At 37.1% G+C, this 21,144-nt stretch overlaps 1 protein-coding gene across 1 annotated transcript in view; it reads left to right on the plus strand.

Moving 5' to 3' along the window:
• Positions 1 to 21,144, plus strand: part of RSRC1 (arginine and serine rich coiled-coil 1) — a 570,594-nt gene that overhangs the window by 63,251 nt on the left and 486,199 nt on the right. The gene's annotated exons all lie outside the window — the stretch shown is intronic.

The raw sequence follows: 21,144 nt of genomic DNA on the forward strand, positions 1-21,144 counted from the left end.
GGGTGTTTGAAGTCAGCAAGACTTTGTCCCAGACTGTCCACCTCTATAATTTGTTAAGTATTAAATATATATACAAACCAAAGAAAGAAGAAAGCAATAATTTTCAAAGCATACTTCAACAAGCAGCTACAGAACATATCCCAGAATTTGTCATGGGCTACTATTCTGTCATCTCAAGTTTTTCCTTCTAGCTGTTCCAAAACCCCTAAGGCTAGAAAGAATATTAATATATTGACTCAGTAGCCATACTCATCTGTTAAATCCCATTTTCTCTGTTATACCTCCTCCCTCTCTTTTAGTCCCTTTCCCATTCTATAGGGATCCTTGGGGAATGCCTGTTCTAACTCTTTCATGTTGAGAAGGGGTGTCCACACAGAAAAACAAGGGGATGCGATCAGTAATCCTTGTAATGGATAGTCCCTCTGGGTTTTGGGATTTATCTGGCCTAGGAACCCTCTGGAAATTATATGTTCCAGAAAGGCAAACCTAGTGTATGAAATTTTTATAGAATCTCAGTTTGAGCCTCAGGTGCTCTTAAGAGAAACAGCAGTGATCTTGATTGGGTTTAGCAAACTATGACCACTAGCACTGTCAAACTGTCTAACTATTGGCCATTGCATGCATTTTTAGTTTTCCCCCTATATCCCTCTACCATTGACTCCTTGAGTTTTTTATACTTCTTTCATTGTCGCAAGCTACTTTTGCCTGGAGGGAAAATTCTGGGAGGCAGGCATAACAGAGAACACTTTCCCAGATCAGCCTTTTCAGCCTTCACATGGTTAGGGACCTATGAAAGGGGCTCAGACTAGCTCTAGAGTACCCTAGGAAAGGCATCAGGAACTTTCCAAGAGCTTCTTCTATGGTTCCTCACAGCTCAGCTTTTCTGGTCTGCTCAGCAAATACAGCCCTTCAGCTAACTGTCCCCTGTAGCCCTGAGGAAGTACAGCATCTTTAAATCTCCACCACCATTGCCTCTCTCAGGGGCAGATTGAAACAGTTGCTGCCTTCAGAGCTGGAACTCTAGCAGTCTGAATTTGCTAATCAAATGTCATGATTAGTGATTGGCCATGCCTGCCTCTGGTCCTGGATAAGAGTTTTTATGTCCTTCCTTTGCCAGTGAGTTAGCCAGTCTCGGTCCCATGGTGGCCAGCCATAAGAGTAGGAGATGGGCTCTTGTAGCCACTGCATGAAAAGAGCGATTCACTGGTCTTTAATTTTCAGCCTCTTCCTCTTCTCTGGATGCTGTACAGTGTTCTTCTGGCCTCTAGGGTTTCAAGACAGTTGTTTAAGATAGTTCCTGCCCGTTTAATAGTTGTTTTGGTGGACCAACTGAGTTTTGGCTTTCCCTACTCCATTTTGCCATAATCACTTGTCTGATGTTTTGCTTTTCCTTTGATTCAGCTTTTTTGGAGTCCTTTCCTAGTCTTTGTTGTATTCCAGAGTTACAAGTTGGTGGAATTTGTCTCTGTATTGATTGATTCAGACAGGAGATGTTTCCAGGGGATGTCTTATGTCACCATGTTGATGACATCATCCCTGTTGCTTTTAAGTAGCCTTTTTCTTGATCCATTGCTTGCCCCATTGCTACAGTCCTTTGACTGTTTTCTTGAGCTTTAAGAAAGATTTTTCTGCTTATTGATTGTTCAGAGCTTCTTTAAGGGACTAGAGTCCTGAAGCATCTTAGTCCACCATCTTGATTAGTCCTGGCCCAGATTTTTTGCTTTGAAAATTAATTTTAAAAGTTTTCTTAAAGCAATATTTATTATATAATGAAATGCTCAAATCCTACAGCATGTATTTGCTGAGTTTTGACAAATGCATATACCTGTTAAGATATAGAACATAACCATCATGCCAAAAAGTATCTGTATTAGTTAGGGTTCTCTAGAGAAACAGAATCAACAGGGAACACTTGCAAATATAAAATTTATGAAAGTGTCTTACGTGACCGTAGGAACGCAGAGTCCAAAATCCACAGGGCAGGCTGCGAAGCCAATGACTCCAATGGATGGCCTGGATGAACTCCGCAGGAGAGGCTTACCAGCCAAAGCAGGAATGGAATCTGTCTCCTCTGAGTCCTCCTTAAAAGGCTTCCCATGATTGCATTTAGCATCACTAATTGCAGAAAACACTCCCCTTTGGCTGATTACAAATGGAATCAGCTGTGGATGTAGCTGATGTGATCATGACCTAATCCTATGAAATGTCCTCATTGCAACAGACAGGCCAGCGCTTGCCCAATCAGATGAACAGGTACCACAACTTGGCCAAGTTGACACCTGTCCCTAACCATGACAGTCCACCCCTTGTCAACTTGGCACATATATATATATCACCTTAGACCATACTTAATTTCCAAATGAAAACAAATAAGCACACATTTTTTCTTTTACCTGACAATACTCAGCTGTCCTGTATATAACTGGAAACACATTAAATCTCTCCAGAATAGGGTGCAAATCCTTGTGCAACATTCATTCTTAAACTTGATATCTTACAACTTAAATAGTATAACACGAACAAAACAGCATTACAGTCCTCGTTTCTGTAACTGATCACGTGGTCAAAGTTCATATTTATCACTACCTTCTTCCACTACCCATTCCATGTTCCCTTTCCCCTCAGCAAGCACTTCAGCTGGCCGTGGTTCTTTGCCTGGTGGGGTGACCCAAACCTTCATTATTGAAGTCTCAGAGCCATTAGTGGTCCTGCCTGGATTGTGTTGTTGCAGTTTTCCATTGATTTTAATCACAGGGCATGGTAGTACTAATAGACGCCCCAGGGGATCTCCTATATTCCAAGAAAACTCTTCTTTACCTCCATTATGTAGTTGCAGTCCTACTTCCTTCTGATAGTCAGGGTCAATTACCCCAGAAAATAATGTAATTCCCTTCTTGGTGTGTTGATCCAGAGGCATAAGTAGCCCAAAGTGGCCAGGTGGCAATCTTAACTTCCAGTTCAGTGGTATCACTGTTGTTTGTCCTGGAGAAAGCACACCCCGTTTTGGAACTAAAACCTGTAGACCAGCAGAACTCAGGGTAGCAGGGACAGGAAGCAAAAATTTTCCTAGTGGATCACTAGGAGTAATAGTGAGTGGCACCACACCCATTTCCACCCCTTGGTTCCTGGACCCATGGATCCTGGCTATGGGAGAAACAGCACCATACAGCGGACGCTGATTCAGAGCATACACAGCTTCCTGGAGAACATTACCCCAGCCTTTCAAGTTTTTGCCACCTAGTTGGCACCGTAATTGAGTTTTCAAAAGGCCATTCCACCGTTCTATCAATCCAGCTGCTTCTGGATGATGGGTAACATGGTAAGACCAGAGAATTCCATGAGCATGTGCCCATTCCCGCACTTCATTTGCTGTGAAGTGTGTTCCTTGATCCGAAGCAATGCTATGTGGAATACCATGACGATGGATAAGGCATTCTGTAAGCCCATGGATAGTAGTTTTGGCAGAAGCATTGCGCGCAGGGAAAGCAAACCGATATCCAGAGTATGTGTCTATTCCAGTTAGAACAAATCGCTGCCCCTTCCATGAAGGGAGTGGTCCAATGTAATCAACCTGCCACCATGTAGCTGGCTGGTCACCTCGGGGAATGGTGCCATATAAGGGGCTGAGTGTGGGTCTCTGCTGCTGGCAGATTGGGCATTCAGCAGTGGCTGTAGCCAGGTCAGCCTTGGTGAGTGGAAGTCCATGTTGCTGAGCCCATGCATAACCTCCATCCCTACCACCATGACCACTTTGTTCATGAGCCCATTGGGCAATAACAGGAGTTGCTGGGGAAAGAGGCTGACTGGTATCCATAGAACGGGTCATCTTATCCACTTGATTATTAAAATCTTCCTCTGCTGAAGTCACCCTCTGGTGTGCATTCACATGGGACACAAATATCTTCATGTTTTTAGCCCACTCAGAAAGGTCTATCCACATACTTCTTCCCCAGACCTCTTTGTCACCAATTTTCCAATTATGGTCTTTCCAAGTCCCTGACCATCCAGCCAAACCATTAGCAACAGCCCATGAGTCAGTATACAAATGCACCTCTGGCCAGTTTTCCTTCCAAGCAAAATGAACAACCAGGTGCACTGCTCGAAGTTCTGCCCACTGGGAGGATTTCCCCTCACCACTGTCCTTCAAGGACACCCCAGAAAGGGGTTGTAATGCTGCAGCTGTCCACTTTCAGGTGGTACCTGCATATCGTGCTGAATCATCTGTAAACCAGGCCCGAGTTTTCTCTTCCTCAGTCAATTCACTGTAAGGAACTCCCCAAGAGGCCATAGCTCTGGTCTGGGAAAGAGAAGGTAATGTGGCAGCAGGAGTGGAAACCATGGGCATTTGTGCCACTTCTTCATGTAACTTACTTGTGCCTTCAGGACCTTCTCTGGCTCTATCTCATATATAGCATTTCCATTTTACAATAGAGTGCTGCTGTGCACGCCCAGCTTTATGGCTTGGTGGGTCAGAGAACACCCAACTCATGATAGGTAACTCAGGTCTCATGGTAACTTGGTGGCCCATGGTTAAGCGTTCAGTCTCTACTAAGGTCCAGTAGCAGGCCAAAAGCTGTTTCTCAAAAGGAGAGTAAGTTATCTGCAGCAGATGGTAAGGCTTTGTTCCAAAATCCTAAGGGTCTGCATTGTGATTCTCCTATAGGGGCCTGCCAAAGGCTCCAGACAGCATCTCTATTTGCCACTGACACTTCCAGCACCATTGGATCTGCTGGATCATATGGCCCAAGTGGCAGAGCAGCTTGCACAGCAGCCTGGACCTGTTGCAGAGCCTCCTCTTGTTCAGGTCCCCACTCAAAATTAGCAGCTTTTCTGGTCACTCGATAAATGGGCCGGAGTAGCACATCCAAATGAGGAATATGTTGTCGCCAAAATCCAAAAAGACCAACTAGGCGTTGTGCCTCTTTTTTGGTTGTGGGAGGGCCAGGTGCAGCAATTTATCCTTCACCTTAGAAGGGATATCTCAACATGCCCCACACCACTGGACACCTAGAAATTTTACTGATGTGGAAGGCCCCTGTATTTTTGTTGGATTTATCTCCCATCCTCTGACACGCAAATGCCTTACCAGTAAATCTAGAGTAGTTGCTACTTCTTGCTCACTAGGTCCAATCAACATGATATCATCAATATAATGGACCAGTGTGATGTCTTGTGGGAGGGAGAAATGATCAAGGTCTCTGTGAACAAGATTATGACATAGGGCTGGAGAGTTGATATACCCCTGAGGTAGGACAGTGAAAGTATATTGCTGACCTTGCCAGCTGAAAGCAAACTGTTTCTGGTGGTCCTTATTAATAGCTATTGAGAAAAAAGCATTTGCCAGATCAGTAGCTGCATACCAGGTACCAGGGGATGTATTGATTTGCTCAAGCAATGATACTACGTCTGGAACAGCAGCTGCAATTGGAGTTACCACCTGGTTGAGTTTACGATAATGCACTGTCATTCTCCAAGACCCATCTGTTTTCTGCACAGGCCAAATAGGAGAGTTGAACGGGGATGTGGTGGGAATCACCACCCCTGCATCTTTCAAGTCCTTAAGAGTGGCAGTAATCTCTGCAATCCCTCCAGGAATACGGTATTGCTTTTGATTTACTATTTTGCTTGGTAGGGGCAGTTCTAGTGGCTTCCACTTGGCCTTTCCCACCATAATAGCCCTCACTGCATGAGTTAGAGAACCAACGTGGGGATTCTGCCAGTTGCTCAGTATGTCTATGCCAATTATACATTCCGGAACTGGGGAAATAACTGCAGGATGTGTCTGGGGGCCCACTGGACCCACTGTGAGACGGACCTGAGCTAAAACTCCATTGATCACCTGGCCTCCATAAGCCCCCACTCTGACTGGTGGTCCAGAGTGACGTTTTGGGTCCCCTGGAATTAATGTCACTTGTGAACCGGTGTCTAATAATCCCCGAAATATCTGATCATTTCCTTTTCCCCAATGCACAGTTACCCTGGTAAAAGGCCGTCGGTCTCCTTGGGGAAGACTTAGAGGAAGGTTAACAGTATAAATTTGTGGCAGTGTAACAGGTTTCTCCCCCATAGGGACCTGGCCTCCCCTTCATTCAAGGGGCTCAGGGTCTGTAAACTGTTTCAAGTCTGGAAATTGATTAAGGGGCTGTGACTCTGTGTTTTTGTAATTCAGGTTAGACTTCTGTTCCCTTGACCTGGAACTCTTTTGTTTATACAGCTCCAACAAGAATTTAGTAGACTGCCCTTCTATTGTATTTCTAGGCACCCCATGATTTACTAGCCAATGCCACAAATCTCTGCGTGTCATATAATTTTGATGCCTCCTTTGAGTTTGTTGTCTATTATAATACCCGCGTCTACCCTGTCTTTGGTGATTAAGTACTGCCACCTGGCTTCTGCCAACTTGGGATCCTGTCATCCCCATTGTGTTTAAGGATTCCAGCTCAGTGACAGCAGTTCCTACAGTAATATCTGACCTACAGAGAAGTGCAACCACAGAGCTCTTGAGGGATGATGGTGCTAGTCTCACAAACTTATTTCTCACTGTTCTGGTAAAAGGTGCATCCTGTGGACATTCCTGGGGTGTAAGAGCAGGCTTTGCATGATAAATCCACTCTAACATCCCAATCTCTCTAAGCCTCTGGATCCCCTCATCTACATTATACCAGGGCAGTTCTGGCATTTCAACCTCAGGTAATGTTGGCCACCTTTTGATCCATGTTTCAACCAACCACCCAAACAAGCTGTTAACTCCTTTTCTAACTGCTCTAGCTATAACATTGAATGCAGAATCTCTGCTTAGTGGGCCCATATCAATAAATTCAGCCTGATCCAGCCTTATATTCCTCCCACCATTATCCCACACTCTTAAAATCCATTGCCACACATATTCCCCTGATTTCTGTCTATATAAATTGGAAAACTCACACAGTTCTTTTGGAGTATAACGTACCTCCTCATGTGTGATAATTTGTACCTCACCTTTAGGGGCTTGTTGGGACTTTAGTGTAGTTATAGGTCTAGAAGAAATGAGGGGTGGTGGGGGTGGGTCATGAAAAGAATTAGAAGTATCTTCCAAGCCATTTGCTTCAGGGCTTTCATTTGCAGTTTCATCTGGTGAAATAGGATTAATAACTCTAGGGCTAATCCCTTCAGGAGGAGGTTGGGTGGCCAATTCCTCAAGGCAGGCTGGAGGTGGGGCGGCTATGTCCTCAGGGCAGACTATTACAGGGTTATCTAAAGAAGGCTCAGCATGGTCTAGGGTTTCAACATCACCCCCAACATCATTATCAATCCATATGTCACCATCCCATTTTTCAGGGTCCCACTCCTTTCCAATCAATGCCCTCACTTTAACGGCAGACACCATGCAAAACTGAGATTTCAGTTTACGTTGTAAAGTTGCTACTCTAACAATAAGATTCTGAGTCTGATTTTCAGAGATCTCAAGTCTACGGCTACAGGAAATAAAATTTTCCTTCAGGATACTCATAGAAACCTCTACATCTTTCAGATGGCGCTTAAGCTTCTCGTTTGAAGCCTTAAGCCCATCCCTTTCACCCTTTAATGTAGACCATATATCTAACAACAACCAACCAACATCTCTATAACTCTTATTTCTACAAAACTCTGTAAAGGTGTCAAAACGTTATCCCCCAGAGTCTGGCTTCGTACAAGCGAAGCATTAGGAGAATCGAATGATGATATTTTGACTATCTCCTTTGCCAACTCAGTCCATGGGTTGGGAGTGTCATTCTGATTGCGGGAATCTGAGTCCTTAGTGTCTCTGAGCCCAGTCAGAGTAGAAAACCATTCATAAAATCCCATTTTTAAGATTCTGTTCCTTAAGAACCACTCCTGGTACCAAGATGTATTAGTTAGGGTTCTCTAGAGAAACAGAATCAACAGGAAACACTTGCAAATATAAAATTTATGAAAGTGTCTCACGTGACCATAGGAACACAGAGTCCAAAATCCACAGGGCAGGCTGCGAAGCCAATGACTCCAATGGATGGCCTGGATGAACTCCACAGGAGAGGCTCACCAGCCAAAGCAGGAATGGAATCTGTCTCCTCTGAGTCCTCCTTAAAAGGCTTCCCATGATTGCATTTAGCATCACTAATTGCAGAAGACACTCCCCTTTGGCTGATTACAAATGGAATCAGCTGTGGATGTAGCTGATGTGATCATGACCTTATCCTATGAAATGTCCTCATTACAACAGACAGGCCAGTGCTTGCCCAATCAGATGAACAGGTACCACAACTTGGCCAAGTTGACACCTGTCCCTAACCATGACAGTATCCTTATAACCTTTCCCAATTAATGTCTTTAATGCTCTCAGAGGTAACCAATATTTTTATATTCTTCCACCATAAATTAGTTTTCATATGAAGAAATAAGGCAATATGCATGCTTTTGTCTAAATTTTCATTTTTTCAGTATGCTGTTTTTGAAATTCACTTATGTCGTATAGATCTGTAGTTCATTCCTTTTTATTGTTGAATAGTATTCTATGTATGGATAAATCACATTTTTCTTGAATTTTATACAAGTGGAATCATGTAGCAGTAGATTTTTGCATGTTGCTTCCTTCACTTGGCATAAGACTTTTGAAATTCGCCCTGTGTGTCAATAGTGTATTGAGAGTGTATTGCTCTGCGTGTCAATAGTGTATTCTTTTATTGCTGAGTATTGAATGTACCACCACTTCTTAATCTGTTTTCCTATTGATGGGCTCCTAAGCTATGTCTGGATTTTGGCTGTTATGAATAAAGTTGCTTAGACATTCTTTTAAAAGTGTTTTTGTGAATACGTGCATTCAGTTCTCTAAAGTAAATCCCTAGTAGTGGAACTCCCTATGTATAGGATAGGCGTTTAGTTTTATAAGAAACAGCCTATTTGTAAACTTTTCTGACGTACCTGTATCATTTTATATACTTGCCAGCAGTGTGGAAGAGTTCCATTATCCCACAAAATCACCAGTCATTGGTGTAGATAGGCTTTTTAATTACAGCCATACTGGTGGATATGTAGAGGTTACTCATTACTGTTTTAATTTGCACTTATAGTTTTGGCTTTTATGTTTAAATATGTGCCGCATCTCAGATTAATTTTTATGTTTGATGTGAAATAGAAGTTGAAGTTCAGTTTTTTTTCCTATTGGATGTCTAGTATTATTTTTTGAAAAGAGTTTCATTTTCTAGTGAGTAATTTTGATATCTGTCAAATCCACTGTACTGTATGATGTGGTTCTATTTCTGGACTGTATTTGGCTCTATTAATTATAGATATTTTAAAACCAATCCCACCACAGTTTTTATATATATTAAATTTTTTTTGTTAGTGTAGTTGTACGTTTACAGAAAATTTGTGCAGAAAGTATGCAGTTCCCATGTACTGACCTCCTCATATAGAGTTTTCCCTGTTATTAACATTGTGCATGAATGATTCCCCCACCATTTTGATTATTAGAGTTTTACAATAAGGCTTAAAATCAATTACTGTTTTTACTATATCCATATAAATTTTAGAATCCAATTTTTTCTAAAATCCAGCTTCCCAATTTTTTCAAGAAAACCTGCTGGGATTTTGATTATGAGGGCATTGAATTAATGGTCTAGGAGAACTGATATCAGAACAACATTGAGTTTTTTATCCATAAACATGGTGGATTTCTCCATTTATTTGGGTTTGTATATTTTTATACAACAGATTTTTCATATTGTGTGTTTCGTATATTCGTATCCTATAATCTTGCTACTCATATTGGTTCTAATACATGTTTGAAACATACCTTAGGATTTTCTACTAAAACAGTCACATCTCCTAAATGTTGAGACAATTTTACTCCTCTTTTTTTAATTTTATGTGTTTTATTTAGTCTTCCTGATTCATTACAATGCCTAGGACTGTTCAGCATTGAAGTGGTAGGAGTGGGCATCCTTGCTTTTCCCCTATCTTAGAAGAAAAGCCTATTAATATATATACCTGTTAAGATATAGAACGTTGTATTTAGTATGATTTTCCCTGTAGGTTTTTTTATGGTTGCCCTTTAGATTGAGGAAGAAGCCTTCTATATTCCTTGTTTGCTGATAATTTTTTTTAACATTAATGGGTGTTGGTTTTTGTCAAATGCTTGTTCTTTATCTATTGAGATGATCATGCTTATCTTGTGAGACATTTTCATCTTTTTTTCCCCAATGCCATCTTTCGATTTGGCTGTATGACTTTGTTAGTCATTTTTATGTATTGATAACTCCACAATCCATTTTATTTTCTTTTTATTACCTAAAATGGAGCTAAAATAATGAAAGATATTTTACTACATGCTGAAGACTCGTGTGCAGCTTGTGTTGAGGGATTCAAACTGACAGGTTTCAGTCATAAACTCGGGATTTCTAGACAAATATTTCATGGTTTATGGAATCTTTGGGCTCTTTGGCATGATTCTTTTGTTTAATAGAGGTGTATTTTGTTTTTAATTCAAGATGTCAAATTAAAGACTTTTCGTGAATGTGAGATGAGGAAATCATCAACTTAGGTGATTTCTTGAAATTGTGCACCCTCTTATTACATATGTAAGAATATGATGCATATCCTCAGTAGGAACTGACAGCAATTATAATATTTTCAAATTTCATTCATAGTCATAGATGTTAAATTGCTCTAAATTAACTATTAACCTATGAGAAAATCACGAATTTTTATCTAATTTACCTGGCAGTTACTGTATGTAGACTCTCTCTATAGTATGAAAAACAGGGATGCCATTTGAAAGCAATCATTTCTTTAATGAATAGTTTTGTTTCATTTCCTGTTTTTTTTCCTTTATGCAGCAGCATGTATGTTTTATGTACATAGATATCAACACATTCCTGTATCCTCAGACTTGAAGATGTAACATAAATTTAAAGGAATTAATTGTAAAATATTTTTCAAGCACTCTATAAAGTGTAATTGTTAAATTACCTGTCTCTGTGATTTCTTTTTCCTTCAGGGCTATTTGGGTTTGCAAGATATTTTTGGTTTCTACTTAACAAGAAGCATTTAGTCTAAGTAGGGCCATAATAACAAGCATATCACATACACACACAGAGTAAGCAAACATTGAATGAAACAATGAGTCAGTTGAAATATTTTAATTGTATTCTGTAGGCTTCAAGTGTGTAGGGTGTAAAAAAGGGAGCGATCATCTTGTATTTGGGAAAATTAGGGAAATTTTCATTAAGGATGTGGTGATATAAGTAGAACAAGTAACAAACATTATTTGGAAGGAGAGTATAATATAATTTCTGAAAATGTACTGATCTAGTAATGTATATGAAAGTACTTTGTAAACATATAAGCCAGTACAAACGTTAGAATTTTTATACAAAAATAATTTTTAGTGTTATTTCTCCATATTACATATTTAAACACACACTGTGAGCTTGCTTCTATTTTATCATATTTCAAGACTTTAACATATTTTACAAAAAGATTTAATTCTAATTTATCCATGCTTTGATTAATCTACCAAAGAACAAAAGACAGCACTTCTGCTGTTCTCATTTTTTTTCTGGTGTCCTTTTCTTGAGTACTAAGGAGAAATATTGTACTACCTTTTAGCAATAAAGTATTTTTCAAATATGAACAAAAGTGAATTTATTTTTAATTTAAAAATTAGGCTGCTTAAAATTGGAGGATTCTAATGCCATTTCATATGAAAGTGATGAAACCAGTGATCCTTGTTACATAACAAAATCTAAGGAATGATTTCTGGGGATCACAATTGATTTTATACTGGATGATCTATCCTTTTCTTGTTTTTGTAATGTTTTCCTTCTTCTCATATACTACCTGTGTTGTATTGCTCTATTGAATTTTCCAGCTGTTTTCTCATCAATGAAATAAATTAGAACTCTTTCAGAATTCATTTCTTTATAATCCTTTGATTTGTCCACAATGAGAAAGAAATCATTGGTGTTTCCATTAGAAAACTAGGCCCAGTGTGCTGTGGTCAGCATAAATCTAAACTTACAAATCTAAACTTATAAGTGTAGACTTACTTTGTACTTGGAAATTCTTTAGTTTTGATGTGAAAAGAGTTTGAATTCTGGAATATAGGGCTATCTGGCAAATAGAAGATGAAATAAGAATAGAATTTATTTAATAAAAATATTTGAATTTTACGTATATTCTTTCTCATTTCTACTTTGAGTTTTATTGTTAACATGTTAAATACTGCCTTTCATAACACGAATTATGTGAAAGGCTGTTTAAAATTTAAAAAGCCTATGAAATGGTTATTTTAAACTTTAAATTGGGGAGCATTTTAATACAAAAATTTTAACCTTAATTCTAAAATTATAGGAATACCAGTCAATTTTGTATTTTATTTTATTCTTTTATTAACCTATTGATCTTTATTTTGTCTTCTATCTGAAAATAAGAACAAAATGTGTGCTTATAGAGCAATTATTTTATTGAGGACATCTTAAAAGTCAAAAAGTGAAGCTGTTTGGTAATGCTATAAATTTAAAACTGTCCTACAGCAAGACAGTATGATGCAAATATGACTTAATAAGATCACAAACTGAATTTCAGTGAAACAACCAAGATTTACATTAAATTAGAAATTTTAAAACCGATTTAGTTTGTTTTACTGAGCATTTGCTTAATAACATTTTGCCTTCTTGCAATCTTTTTAAAGACAATAATTCGTCTGTGAAATGCAGGCATATCCTCAGCAGAAAAATTGAAAGCAACAGCTCACTTTCTGAAACCACACATATAGCGATATAAAGAAATATTTCAGCTCTACAAAATTTAATAAATCATCCCATTTCCTAATTTGATCATATTAGATGCTGATGTGGAAGAAGCATTTCAAATACCATCTCCTCATTAATATACATCAGTCTGGGGAATAGAATGGAATACTTATGCAGAGATGTCACAGTTACTGTTTCTTAGTTTACTAAGTGGAACAGGTTGATGTGATACTGGGTGCTATTTGTCAATGTCTTGTTAAAATGGTTTGGGTCGAGTTATGGAGTCCAGAAAGACGGCGGCTGATAAATCAAAAGTGGATTGAGTGGACAGGAGGCAGTGATTGATACTGTGACAGGATATGAAGAAAGGAACCTTGATACAAGCATGCATGATATTGAATATGAGAAGGAAAATGGCCCTGGAGTATGGATATTATTCAAGAAAATGAGAATAATAGTATCAGCCTGAAAATATTGCTGGGTGAAGATTAGGAGAGTTCTTATTAGAACATAATGCTTTGCTAGAATACTAGAACAAAATGATGTAAAAATATATGTGCAAAGAATATTTTAATCCAGATCTGAAAACTCTTTAAAAAATTGTTAAAATATTTAGCCATTTTCCATGTTATTATTAAACCATTTGTTTATATAACATCCTAATTCCCAGTAAAATTAGAACATTTTTTTTCTTTTAGATTATCTTAAAGTGTCTAACCGCATCTTGCTTTTATAGAATTGTGATATTCAGCGCCTGAACTTGAATGTATAGTGTTTTCTTATCAGTTGGTTTTGACTTACAAAATTACATTGTTAACTTCAAGTGAAAAATCTCTATTGCACACTTTTCAGCATTTTAGATTAGTCATTTTGAATGGCAAAGAAAGATCCCTGACATGAGCCATTTCACAAAGATCAAGGCTAAATATACTGAATTTTCTTCTACTGAATTACCAGTGAAATGTTAGTTGATGTCAGGGAGGTCTTGGTGGGAATCTTTTGATTAGTCTGACTTTTGTCCTTGACAGGGGAGAACTTTCTTTTGCTTCCGTGCTGGAAGACTTCTATATCTAACATTGGCAGAATAAGAGGTTCTTTGGAAAGGTATTCAATTAACTTTAAATTATGTAGTCTATGAGAAACAATGAAATATGGAATTGCCAAGTAATTATAATATATGATTCTTATGTGCAATATGTTTTTCTTCCTTATAAATACCTAACACTTTATGGCATTCTTTCTGTTAAGTAAGAAATAGAAAACATTTGAAATGAGACATTGCTAAATATTTGTCCGCATGACTTAAACCAGTAGTGATGCATTCGTTGGCAATATTTTTGTAGTCCTTTACAAAAGTTCTGGTAACTGTGTGTAGTATTCTGGATTCCTCAGAACTAATGAATTTGATGAAACCTTATATTTTGGGATTTATCACCTCAGTCTTTGATAAACTAACCTCATTGTACCTGGCAAATAATATAATTTTGGAACTTAATATAATTCTTAACTGTCCTATTTATTACCACAGTAGTTTTATAAGGTCCAGAATGTGCTACGATCTGACTCTGAAGATTTGAAGAGAAAATAGTCATTTTCAAATTATAAAATACATATTTTTATGGTTTTCTGGAATTTTCTCTCCTATTCATTCTTCATTTGATAACCAAAAAGGCAAATCTGATAGTGCCTCCCGTATTTTGTTGATTTAAATAAAGCCCACAGTGTTGATGACTCCTGAAATCCCTCTGTGATCTGGCTTCACCCTGCCTTTTTGTCACATCTTTCCAATCTTAATAGTACTTGTAGCTTCTCTACGGTTCTTTTTTCTTTCTTGGGGCCTTGAAAATCACTTCCAATAGAAGAAGTGATTGCTGGAAATGTCCTTTTCTCCTTCTCATCAACTCCTATTCATTTTTTAGGTCTTTCTTTAGAAGGCCTTTTCTGTCCATACAGACGTGAATACATTCCCCCAGCATATCTAATACTTATAGCTCATAATCCAGGATTTTAGCAAGCATGCTAAAGCTGATCCTAGTTCTTGTTATAGAAACATGGGTATGTACTAGTACTAGTCTTACAGAATTTCATTTATGCATTGAGCTTTAAACTCGATTCTCACTTGATTCTCATTTCTATCATGAAGAAAGTAATTTAAAATTGTAGGAGATGATGTTAAAGAAAATTAGAAATAGTATAGAAAAGCTCTACATCAGGCTTTCTGAGTCTCAGATGCTCATCTATAAATGAGTATTGGAGTTATTGCTAAGAATCATTCTAGCTCTGATTCTGTTTTCAAATGAAATGAAAGTGAGTTTCATGATGTATAGTCAATTTTACATAACAATTATTACTTTTAAATCATTTTTTAAAAAATTTATTTTGGGTTACTTTCAAACTTACATGGTAGTTACAGTTGTTTTTTTTTAGCGAATGGGTATGCCTGCTATTTTGCTGTGTTGCTGTGTTCTAAAAGAATGAAAATTAAACCTACTTAAAGGAACTGAAAAGTTACTCATACTGACGCAGTTATCTGCTTGGTCAGCTTCTAGTTGCTTCCCTAGAGAGTTCTAGTTTGTGCTGAGCTATGTGGTCCCTTATTCTTTTGTACATATGGAAATGATCTTATGCAAGCTCTTGTTTATCTGATTTATAGCTTTCAGAGGTGAATATGAGGCCTTAGAAAGATATGGATATAGAACTTCTAGGGACAAGGTTATTTAGGTAAATATTTCTTTTAGTTGAGGATACTTGGCCTAGAAAATTTAATCCCAAGGTAGCCAAATAGTGGTGGCAGAAATGGTTCCCAAAATGTGTTGTAATTTTATGGCCTTGCTTTTTCCAGTGTGTTTTTCTCTCCCGCTCTAGTTTTTCAGTGGATCACTGGAGAGTCAGTAAGTATATAAGCAAAGTCTGGGGGAGAAAAGTTGGACAATGTCTTTCTTGATATTCAGTTAGTCTGAAAGTGAACTATCTGCTTGGGGATAATGAGTTGAGTGTAAAATAAATGGATCTTACAATGTATTATCAATTCATGTTTTAAAAATCTGCTCTGTTTCTGTAGGATCACAATTAAATAAATATGTTTCTACTATTTCATTATTTACCTTAGGTAGTATATATTGATAAATTTATCCAAAATAAAGGAGTCTAGACTATGGATGCAGTTACCTTTTATTCAGGTCACTGTTTATTTTTATTAATATTCACTTGACTGAAACCAGTAGTAGTTTTTCATTGACATTCCAAACAGATGGATTTTTAATTATTAATCTTATGGAAATAATGAGCTCATTTTAAAAACAGGGTGCTCTCTTGCCATACTCTGCCCCTTCCCTGTCAAGTTGCTCTAATTAGGATTTTCTAGGTTTATAACATAAAATCCAAATTGGGCAAAAGGTGAACTGTTAAGTATTTGTCATGAAATCCCCAAATCTTTGAATAAATAAAATACAAGTACAGTGATTCTCGTTGAATAAAAGGTTTATGTAGTTCTGTAGTATTGGGCCTGTTATATATTGAATGCTATATTTTTTGAGTCTCTTTAAGATGATGCTTTTCTAGCTTTTACATATTTTAAATCAGATTTAAGACTTTTATGTAAAGATTTGTTGTTTATTTGTTTCACTCAAGTACAATGAAAATAGGTTAGTTGGCTCCAAAAATTAGTAGATTAAGAATAAGAACTGTATTCCATAATGATAAAGTAGATGATGTTTTTAGGCATTCTTCTTAGCTTTTTAACTGTATTGCCCTTCTAGTTCTTCAGTTCCTGATTCACAGTAGAGAATTTTGCTGCCCAGCTATGCTCAGGGCCCAGATTTCCACCTAGAGTGGCAATTGCATCGTGAGGAACCCTGTGTGGGGAGTCCTCAGTTGATTGAATGGACCTTTTATCTCTTAGATAAGTTCGGGTTACTTTTCTGTTTTTTTTTAGCCAAGAATCACTGTTGTACAGAATTAGGCTATGACCCTAAACCAGCTGAATAGATGGTTTGTCCATTTTGATTTTTCATTGTCCTCTTCACTGATATAAATAACCAGAAATTGAGTGTACTTCTTTATGTAATATTTAGCACAGTATCAAGCTAGAGACATTTAATACATGCATTTGGTTCAGGTGATTTTGTTATGGTAGCTAGATTTCTTGCTGTCCATTTCTTATGCCTTTACACAGTACAGTGATGAAGAAAGATCGAGGCAACTCTTCGTGGGGAATGCTGTATTTCTTGGGTAGAGCCCAGACCAGAGTTTTCCAGGTTGATTGCCATAGGTAATTTAACTCCAATGGGTTTCATCACCTGGCTCTTAATGTATGAATACTTTGATGTTGGCAGGCACTTAAATATGGTCCCTGCTCTAGACATGCTTACTGTCATAAATTTCCTTTTTGATTTTTCTCTATATCATCGTCTATTTATTCTTCTGCATCATTATGGTATAGACAGTAATAGAAAATAATGTTTCCCATATCCTATGGCATGCGTAGATGGAAGAACAATTTGTTAAGAATGAAATGTTATTCTTTTTTTGTTCCTACCTATTCCTATTAAATTGCAGAATTGAGCAATCTTGCAAAAAAAATTGGTAATGATTACTTAAAATACCCAAGTAATTTAAAAGTTTGTAAACTATTGTATATTTTTTTATAATGGTGTTAGTTATAAGTAATTATGCTTTAATTAAACATACCTATCCCTCTACTTTCATTTTTTAACTTCTACGTTTTACTCATTATTTGCTGAGGTAGGATCAGAGTATGTATGTATAAATTTGCTTCCTAAAAAGGTCATCATATATGCTCTATTTTATAGAAATAGTACCTAGTATTTGGTATAATTTTGTTTTAGTACTTACTCTCTATGTTTTTTGAGAATGAATAGTTTATTTTTGTGACTATATATATCTTGTGGATGCTGTAAGTACTCAACTTACAGAGCAAATTTTACCATCAGTAGCCTCGTATTACCTTGGATGGATGTTCCTGAGAGTGGTGAACTGTTTCTTCTTCTTTTTTTTTAATATTTAGAAAAAACTTAGCATTCACAGAAATTGAATATGAAATTAATAGATAAAGACACTTTTTACCAAATCTGATCACTCTTTATTTTATTTTTATTTTTATTTTTTGTTTATTTATTTATATTTTTTTACATGGGCAGGCTCCAGGAGTTGAACCTGGGTCTCTGGCATGGCAGGTGAGAACTCTACCACTGAGCCACCATTACCCGCTCTCAGTCTTTATTTTTAAATGTTAAATATGGGAAGGACGTTTTACACTCTAATTTTTATCCCGTAATTTTTGTTGAAACATACAGTGTTTTTTTTTTTATTTGTTTTGTTTTGTTTTTAATAAAATTATTGTGGCAAGACATAAAGAAAGAACTCCTTGGCATTTCTACTCTGTAAATTATTTCTGTACAGATTTTCTTAAAGTTTTCTTTGGTTCTATTTTTCTGTTATTTGTGAAATAATATGAGTTCAACTCTATTGCTACTTCTTGTCTTTGTAAGCTATGCATTTTTGTGCCAGTGATGTTTCAGTATTATTTCCAGTCTGAAAATTTCAAAGTTTTGTAGTTCACCTTCATATGGAAGGTCCCACTCCTTACTTTGCCAATAATTTTAGTTTCACTTATATACATTGTCTGGCTCTTGTCAAAAGATGGTTTTATACAAAATAGGCTCAGGTAGTGTTTTTTTTTTTCCTGTTTCCAATATGCTTTCAGTTAATGGCCACTATTATAGTTGGCCTTTCTGACTATAATAGCACATTGGACATGTTACTCTTCAGGAAACAGTGTATAATGACTGCCAGATCTCTTTCCATACCTCTCTTATTTTATGAGTGTAGTAATCCTTTCTCATTTATGAGTTTGCCTTATTTGAAATTCAGATATAATGTAGATTTATTTCTGTACTGTATATGTTTTTCAGAATCTCTGCTGGACATCTGGGTCACTTGTTTCCACTTTTGTTCTTCTGCCAGTTGCTTCTTAGGCGATTGGTCACATACATACTAAGTGTCATAAAAATATATTTTATTATTGAGCTGTATGTATTATCATGTGGTATTTGTAGTCCTTATGTTGGGCAAGAGGAAATTAGAAAGAAATGCTGTTTGTGCTGTAAGAGCTATTACTGCCAAGGTAGATGTCTAGTTGTGTTATACAGAAAGTGTCACGACAGTGTAAAATGAAAGGCATATTGTCAACCCAGATCCAGGGAGGAAAGGAACCTTCCTGTCAAAGGTGGTTTAAAATGCCTTTCTTGTGAAAAGCTTGTGGAATACTGACTAAGGAAACAAAGCTCTTGGGTTAGAGGCTAGAGAGCTGTACCAGCAGAGAGCGTTCCTACTAATTTGTAAAACTGGTCACTAGAATTTGTAATAAATGTTGAACAGAAGCAAAGCTTTTTTTTATTTTTTTTAAGACATTATTGGGTAAAGATTTTATATTTAAAGTCTACTTTGAGAAAATATATAAGCAAAGTCTTTAAGAGTGGACTTTTAGGTGAAGTATAAACCAATCATTGTAACCAAGAATGAAGTGGAAAGAGGCTTTCAAAAGAAGTTCACAGATTTATATACTAGGCTTTTATATTATGCTCATATTCATTATGTTGTATTCAGAGGGTAGAGAAAATTCCAGGTTTGTTGGCTCAAAGGCAGAAAAATCTGGCTGGTGGTTGGTTCTTAACCTTTCTTGGGTCACATCAGAGAGAATCTGATGAAACCCATGGGTCTTCTTCCCAGAAAGTGTCATATGCCCAGAAAAACTTCCATGTTGTTTTACGGGATTCACAGGCTTCCTAAAACTCCATGGACCCTCCTCTAGTTAAGAATACCTGTGCTAATGCAAAAAACTTCAAGCAAACTTTCAGAATTAAACTTAAATAACTCCACAGGTGTAAATGTCTATGGGCTAGAGGGGGAAGCAATTCCTTCTCAGCAATTATCTACTTCCTTCTATTCCTATTTTAGCCCTATGATTGTCTATTTCAGCCTCGGTAGTACATCTTCTCTTGAGTGCAAAGACAATTTGAAAGTGTAGTTTATTACCTGTTGTAGTTTGCTAGCTACCGGAGTGTAATATACTGAAACAGAATGGCTTTTAAAAGGGGAATTTAATAAGTTGCTAGTTTACAGTTCTAAGGCTGAGAAAGTGTCCTAATTAAAACAAGTCTATAGAAATGTCCAATCAAAGGCATCCAGGGAAAGATACCTTGGTTCAACAAGGTCGATGAAGTTCAGGGTTTCTCTTGCAAGTGAAAAGGCACATGGCGAACACAGTTTCTCTGTCATCTGGAAAGACACATGGTGAACACAGTCAGGGTTCCTCTCTCATCTGGAAGGGCACATGGCAGACACGGCATCATCTGCTAGCTTCTTCTCTTGGCTTCCTGTTTCATGAAGCTCCTCAGGAGACATTTTCCTTCTTCATCTCCAAAGATCGCTGGCTAGTGGACTCTGCTTCTCGTGGCTATGTCATTCTGCTCTGCTCTCTCTGAATCTCCCATTCTCCAAAATGTTGCCTCTTTTATAGGACTTCAGAAACTAATCAAGACCCACCTGAATGGGTGGAGACATGTTGTCACCTAATCCAGTTTAACAACCACTCTGGATTACATCACATCTCCAGGGAAATGATCTAATTATGGTTTCAAACATACAATGCTGAGTAAGGATTAGAAGAAATGGCTGCCTTTACAAAATGGGATTAGGATTAAAACATGGCTTTTCTGGGGTACATACATCATTTCAAACCAGCACATTACCAATTTAGGAAAGGAAAATGCCATTAGTAGCTATTTAGTGTGTTCTTTGTACCTTGTATTTTATTTTAGTGAAGGTTAAAAATATTTGTGAAGCTTTATAGATTAAAAAACATAAGGTTATGAGTTCCTTATCCAAAAATTCTCCTACCATGAGAATTTCCAAAAACTTAATCCTGACAGTTTGAGAGAATACTTTTTATTATCTCTTAAATCTATTATATTGTGATTGACTAAATCATAGGCAACCTCTTCGCAAAGTTTTTTCAACTTTTCTGTTATCTTTGTTAAATTTGACATGTCTTTGTCATCTTCATATTAGAAGATTTCACAATTTATTTCTTATTCTTAGGTAATGTATAAAAATGTTAAATGAGATCGACCCAGTGACCGTCGTGGGATAGTATATGGTGGGATATTTTTGGAGTCCTTTATTTTTCATGCCAGTCATTGAAGAAAATGCCAATTCTTTTGAATAGTTTCTTTTTATTGAGGCAAAATTCATGTAACACAAAAGTCACCATTTTAGCTATTTTAAAGTGTATGATTTAGTGACTTCCAGCACATTCTCTATGTTATATAACATAGAGATAGAACATTTCTATCACCTCAAAAAGGAACCC

This window comes from Tamandua tetradactyla, chromosome 5, assembly GCF_023851605.1.
Source record: "Tamandua tetradactyla isolate mTamTet1 chromosome 5, mTamTet1.pri, whole genome shotgun sequence".
Lineage (NCBI taxonomy): Eukaryota > Metazoa > Chordata > Mammalia > Pilosa > Myrmecophagidae > Tamandua > Tamandua tetradactyla.